The sequence below is a fragment of the Cavia porcellus genome, unplaced genomic scaffold, assembly GCF_034190915.1.
Source record: "Cavia porcellus strain 051 isolate PalLab524CR breed Dunkin Hartley unplaced genomic scaffold, mCavPor4.1 scaffold_22, whole genome shotgun sequence".
Lineage (NCBI taxonomy): Eukaryota > Metazoa > Chordata > Mammalia > Rodentia > Caviidae > Cavia > Cavia porcellus.
The window spans coordinates 30,686,639-30,693,658 of record NW_026947505.1 but is presented as its reverse complement, the minus strand read 5'-3'; the positions used below and the strand labels follow the sequence as shown (position 1 = coordinate 30,693,658).

The window sequence follows — 7,020 nt, the reverse complement described above, 5'->3', positions numbered from 1 at the left end:
ACAAAAGATAATATTGGAATAATAGCCAAAACAAATTGGGCTCCATGAGTTAACTGGTAATGTAACAACATGAATTTCATGGTTTTACTTATACTCTTTTTGCTCAGCCTTCTGAGTAGCTGGGGTTACAGACATACACCTCCATGCCTGGCTACCTTCTCTCTCTCTTTTTTTTTTTTTTTTTTTTTTTTTTTTTTTGGTACCAGGGATTGAACTCATGACCTTGCGCTTGCCAGGCAGGCATTTATGCCACTGAGCTAACTCCCCAGCCCCTCTTTTTTTTTCCTCTCTCTCTTTTAAAATGTATTATCTCAGTTATTTTGTTGCAGCTTATGTTGCAGTTTGTTGCAGAAACCCAATGTTGGAGCAAATGTAGTAAAAAGTTAACAACCAACAATCTAGATGAAGGAGATAGTTATTTGCATTATTTATGAAATTTTACTATAAATTTAAACTTATTTCATTTTATTTTTACTTGAAAGAGACTAAAACAAGACAAAGTACAACAGAATAAAGTCAATCAAAACAAGACAATGAAAGTGATACAGAACTTCAAAACAAGATAACAGGAAATCATCAATGGCTACCCTAATGCCTCTTGTTATTTTCAAGATAGCTATCCATACCCTCAGACATGATAAAATCAATCAAAACAAAATGGAATAAAATCAAACAAAACAAAACAATGAAAATGATACAGGACTTCAAAGCAAGATGATAGGGAATTAACAATAGCTACCATAACGCCTTTTCTTATCCTCTAAATAGCTGCTCAGACTACCAGCTTTAGGTCTGCAGAGTCAATCAAACAACACAAGCATGAACTTGTTTCCTTACTTCAGTTGCCGTCATCTCAGCCCGTCCTCTGAATCAGCAGTTGCTGCCCCAGGACTAGGGGCGGGGAACAGCTCTTCCTCTCCTGGTCTGTGCCAGCTGGCTCCTGGGGTGGGGGTGGCTTCTTAGTTCTCCCCTGGCCAGTGCCACTTCTGCTGGTTCACAGGTGGGCTTATGTTAACTTATTTTAAAACATAAAATTTGTTTTAAAAACATATGTATACAAATTTGGGATGATCTGAGTCCATTCAGCTTGCCATTAACACAAAAGATATAATGACAATTAAGACATTGCTTAAGGATTCCAGAAATACCTGGGCCATCAGCCAGCTCATAGGCCCTTAGTAAGTCATGTGGTAAAATGACTTCCAGCTTGAAACCTTAATCTAAAGCACTAGTGACATTCACCAGCCTTCCAACAAGCCAGGAGACTCAGGAGTTAACTCCTTGACCTGGTCACACAGCTGTGAAGGCTCAAGGTGGCCTATGACTTCAGGGCCACTGCAGGCACAGCTCAGGTGAACGAATATTCCCGTATACTCATTGGTGGAAATTCCAAATTGTGCGAGATAACCAGTCAAATATTTCTTTGTTTTATTTTGTGTTGTGTTGTTTTGTTTTGTTTTGTCTTGTGACAAGGTCTTGCCATGTAATACATGCTGGCCTTGAATTCACAGTGATCTTCCTGCTTTAGCCTCAAGTGCTGGCATTCCAGCTGCGCACTTATATGCCCAGCTCCTAGCACTAAGATTCTAAAATATACATTTCTAGGTTTCTTTTCTTGGGGACTGATCCACTTGGTGTATGGTGTGAGTGGGGATCAACATTCTACATTTTAATGATTGTCCCAAGGGATCATCAGGATGAGGCTTTCACTGGCTCTGGCCATGTGTGTGAAGCTTCCACCAGGCTAAGGTGCAGAGGTGACATGGAACTCTGCCCTCAAGTACTTTCTCTTAACCTGGGTTTAATGTGGCCGTGTCTTGGCCCTCCAGTGCTGAAACAGAGCTGTAGCTTTGTAAGGGAAACAGGAAATGGTCATTTCCGTGACATGTGAGCAGAGCCATGCAGCCTGGCCCTGCCTGAGACAGCCCCCAATATGCCCACCCTCTTGGGATCAGCATGGATGACACCGCTTTTATTCAACAAAGGGTCTCTGTTTGGATACAGATTATATCATTAGGTTGCTGGAGCCCCTTTGCTGGTTCCCAGAGGCAATTTGTCTCCCGTGAATTCTCAGATTTGTCCCCATCTTTGGTCAGCAGATCTCTGACCAGACCATGTGGCATTTTGTGACCAAGACTTAAAAGAAGCACCAGACCGTGAGAGACATTTATAGTCTCATTAAGCACAGGCAGAGAACTGCCTGCACACTGAAGTAGCTTTGTGCATTCGCTTAAAATCACACACACACACACACACACACACACACACTATTGCTCTGAAAGGAAAGGTACTTTCTTAAACCCAATGCTTGCTCATCAAAGCAGTGCGTGTTTGTGTATGTGAAGTCCGAGTGCCTTATGCTGATGGCTTCTCTCCACACCATGATCATTTGGCTCTGAATGTGAGTCTCTGTTTCCCTGCAGCTCAAATTGGTTTCTCAGCCTGCTCCCTGCTACTTTCTTGATAACAACATAATCATTCACTCTCCAGATGGAAGTGACAAGGGTTGCCATGACAAAACAAATAGGCTTTGCTGGCAGAGGCTTTGTATGTAGCTGTGTGTCTCCACTGGGAACCGCCTGTCTGACAGCCTGGGAAGTCGCAGGCAGCATAAAATGTTCTAAAAGGATACATCCAGGCAATAAAGCCATGAAAGCAGTGTCCTTTATAAGAAGTCCTTCAGACTTCTTAAGTCTGAAGAATTCCAGATGTTTAATTTAAAAATGTGGGGGCTGGGGATTTAGCTCAGCAGCATAAGCACCTGCCTTGCAAGCAGCTGGTCGTGAGTTCGATCCCCGGTACGGATACAAAAAAAAAAAAAATGTTTTTCCAATTCTAGATACAAGCTCTGCTGGTATTATTTTTCCAATAACCATCATTGGTTTGTGCCTGCTTTGTGCAAGACTCACCATCTCCATGATTTCTGTTGGCTCTTGATTTCAAATTTCAGTCCATCGTCGACTGGTCCTGTTGCCTCTAGGCCTATAGTGGATGGGTAGAGTGGGGCAAAGCTGCTGATGAACTGAGCCTGAGAGGATGGGGCTGGGGCTGGGAAACAGTCCCCAAATTCACGGGTAAGGTCCCACTTCCTTCAGTGAGACCCAACTCTTAAATTTCTGTCACCTTTTAATAACACAATCAATTATGAATCCACCATTGAGTTAATACACAACCCAGTCACCTCCCCAAAGCCTCACCTCTGAGTGCATGAGATTTTGGGGGGACATTTAAATCCAAACCATAGCAGAGAGCTATATAAATAGAGCCTGTAACTCATATGCACTGTGTTTGACGCTTTAGGGTTTGGAAGGAGAATGGTAAAGAAAAATAATGTGAGAACTAAAACACCCATGAGACTTAGACGCCTGTTGTCACCTCTGCCCTCAGATAACTTAATGAATAAAGCCAGCACATAAAGTCAACAGTCATGGGCTATAAATATTACCTTGATTCCCCATTTTGTTCTCTCCTGCTGTTCCCATGGAGACGCAGCTTCTCAGTTTATCTGGAAGTCAAACCACCAGGGGACACAACTGTGCAAGCTTCCAGACAGGCCCCGTGGCAAGCCAGGTCACGAGGCTTCGCCCCCCTCTGAACTGACTTACTCCTTTCCCTTTCTTTCTTCCTCCCTCTCACATGGTCATTAGAAACTGACCATGCGATGGGCTTTGTAATGAGATATGAATGCAGTGAAATCTTCTCCATTTAGAGGGGGAAAGAAACCAGTGTCTGGTGACGGGCACTTGTGGATCTTCAGTGATAGCCACTGATTTTCTGCCACGCAGAAACCAAGCTGGGAACCATGGCTAGACTCACAGACATCACTGATACCCCCAGGGGCTAATTAGACACCCCACCCCATTCTAGGTGCTTAATGAAAACATGCACGCTGATGTGCTAACACTGAGTTCTGTACTTGTAACCAGCAGGGGTGCTTGCAAATAGAAGCTACCTTTGAATGAAGTGTTGTGACCTGGTCGATGCCTCTGAGCACCACTGCCTCCTGCGTGAGCTAAGTAGAGAGCTCTAACTGGGCTAGCCTGGCACCAGGTTTTTTCCCTTGTTTTTCAAGATGGGTATTGAAAAACAAACCTACAAAAGCAAACAAACAAACAAAAGACTTAAGTGAAAAAACCAAAGAAAACAAACAAAAAACCCCAAACAAACTTTGGTGTATTTACTATGCATATAAGAAGTTCTCATAGAAAAATTAATGACTGAAAATATTAGTAGTTTCCAAGGATAAAACCTAGTAATAATGAGAAAAAAAACTGAGTTATCTTAGAAGAAGAAAAGCAAAAACAACAAAACTGAGGACAAACTCATTCCTGGATTGTTTGGGGTTGGTTGTTTATTTTTTGAGACAAGGTCTCACTATACAGTTTAGCCTGTTTGTTTATTTGTTTTGCAACAGGGCCTTGCTATATATATAGTTTAGGCTGGCCCTGAACTCACTGTGTAGCTCAGGCTGGCCTCAAATTCGTGGCCATCCTCCTGTCTCAGCATCCCAAGCGCTGGGATTACAGATGTGCACCACCACACGGGGCTCTGTTTTCTTTTTGATTCCTTCTGCCATCCCGCTTTGTAAGCCTTCTGTTATGGATTTAAAACTAGTGGTCAATTTAATACCAGCTGAATTAAATCAGCATGGTGCTGAGCGTAGATAGCCCACCTGAGGAAAGCTGCCAGCATAGAGACATGGAGGAGAAGAGCTAGGCGTTGTGGGTTTCTGTAAGTGTTGCTGTTTTTGAGTCGTTGGTTCTCCTGGAGGAACTCATCAGGACTAGCTTCCCCAGTGTGAGTTAAACCATTGTCATTTAACTAGGGACCTTGTTGGTGAGAATGGCTGTGGTTTACTTTGGGGGAGCTCTGGCCCTTACATTGAGCATCACTTTCTGGCTCCAGAGGGGAAGATGTGTGCTGTTTACTCTCCAGGAGAAAATCATGATGCTGGCTTCCGGGCATGTACTTGTCGGTTCTTATTGTCGGTGGATCTCAGGACCTCCGTGTCACTGAGGATGGCTGTGGTACTTTTCAGGGCAGTCCTGGTTCTTATTTTGAGTGTGACTTCTCAGTTCCAGCACAGTTCCTTCCCCACGCTGGCATAGAATTTCTGGCTTCCACTGCTGACCTTTGGGCCTTTCCAGAATGGGTCCATAAAACAGACTGGTGTGAGTCCTTCTCATGAGCTCTCGACCTCCAGCTGTACTTGTGGAAGGCATTGTTATGGGCTCTACATTTTCATCTGGACTCATGTAGGACATTACTGTGAAATCCAGACCCTTGGCTGAATATTCTGGGTCTTCAGTGTTGTGGACAGATTTCCTGTACTCAGCGTTAAATTCTGGGTGGCCATCATAAATAATATTATAAATTCTGTGTCCTGATTCTAATTGTTCTCCTCACAACATCTTCAAAAAAAACTTTATTGAGACACAGTCTAACTAAGTTGTCTAGGTTGACCTGAAATGCACGATCCTCTTGACTCAGCCTCCAAATAGCTAAGATTACAGGCCTATGCCCCCTGCACCAGGTTCAAAGAAGACTTTTAATGAAATTTTATGAATCTTTGATTTAGGCTCTTAGTTCTCTGCCTTCTCATAGGATATACTGCCTAAAATTGGAAAAGGAGTGGAAATTAAGATTTAGTCTTCAATACATATATGAATAGCTCATTGACTAGAAAACCATAGCTTCTATGGAGAATCTTGTTCAAGCCAGTCTCATAATCTTCATTTACCTTTTTTATTGAATTCCCACCATTTTTCAAGTCAAATTTTAGCAGCACCATTTGTCATTTTGCACATGAAGAAACTGAAGCTTAGAAAAATGAAGGAACTTCCCGAGTCTCACAGTTAATAAAAGCCAGAGCCTAGATGTGTCTCACTCTATTCTTTTTCTTTTCCTCCATGCTGTTATTCAACTATTCTACTTGGGCATCCAAAATATATGAACCATGGTGATTAAAGATAGAAAATATTTTATCTTAGTCCTAAAATTAGGTGTGTTTAAGGGCAATGTATTTAGAAAATTTTCCAAATATAAGATCTACATAGAAAAAAATCTAAAATAAAAATAAAATGTAAAAAAAAAGAAGAAAGATTGAAGAGAAGGTAGGGGAAGGAGAAAAAAAAAGAATCAAATTATATCACGTACAGATACAAATTCTGTATGATGAATATGATCATTATGTATACCTAAAATGTACCAATAAAATCAGATTGAAATATATAAAAAATAAACTAAAAGAGGAGGAAAAACTAAACCTTAGCTTCCTCTCTTTTGGGGAGGATAACGTGTACCAGAAAATTCTGCCAACCCCACCGTATTTTAACATGGCTGCTCTGGGGGCTGGAGAGTCTCCCCACCGCAGGCTGACAGGGCAGTTCTGTGGGAAATATTGGCACACACTGTTGGCTGCCCTGCTTTCTCCCCCCACGCCTCCTTCTGTCCCTCCCACTGAGCCCTAATCCTATTCAAGGCCGTATAAAATGGGATTAAAGAAAACACAGTCAGCAAAGAAATCCTTGCTAACCTTCATTCTGACACTGGGCATTTTCTGGACACACATATAATCTTTGTTAAGTCCTGGAGGCCCTGGTCCTGGCCCCTTCTGCATGGGATTTATCCTCTCAGGAAATATGTGAACAAAGGGCAGGAGAAGAAAGAGAGAGCATAAGTGGACTAAGTCTGTTATTGAAGCTTTCGCCTTCAATGAAAAACAAATCAAAGCCCCCACCATTACGTCAAGTAATGGCTGTTTCAAATCACGTGCTATGTAAATGTGTGTTTCTCAAGAGCCAGTTCTGTACTACTCACAGAACTCCTAAGGCTTTTCATTAAATAAAGACAATTTTGTTGTAGTTGTTAATAGGACCCCAAAGTACCAAAAGCCAGTCTAACATGGACGCTGACATTTCTCTGTAGTTCTGTAGCTATTGCTGCCAGTTGGAAGGTTTTGCTGCCTGAGGGTTACTCTGAGTGAAGAATATGTGGCCTCTATTTTTACAACTGTATCAT

General features: G+C 42.1%; 1 long non-coding RNA gene across 1 annotated transcript; it reads right to left on the bottom strand.

The window, feature by feature from the left end:
• Positions 1–238: 238 nt before the first annotated feature.
• LOC134472198 (uncharacterized) lies at positions 239–3,574 on the bottom strand. The gene is made up of 3 exons (XR_010042070.1): positions 3,446–3,574; positions 2,910–2,982; positions 239–989 (listed from the first exon to the last, which is right to left on the bottom strand). It is a non-coding gene; the product is annotated as an uncharacterized LOC134472198 (long non-coding RNA).
• Between the last annotated feature and the right edge of the window lie 3,446 nt (positions 3,575–7,020).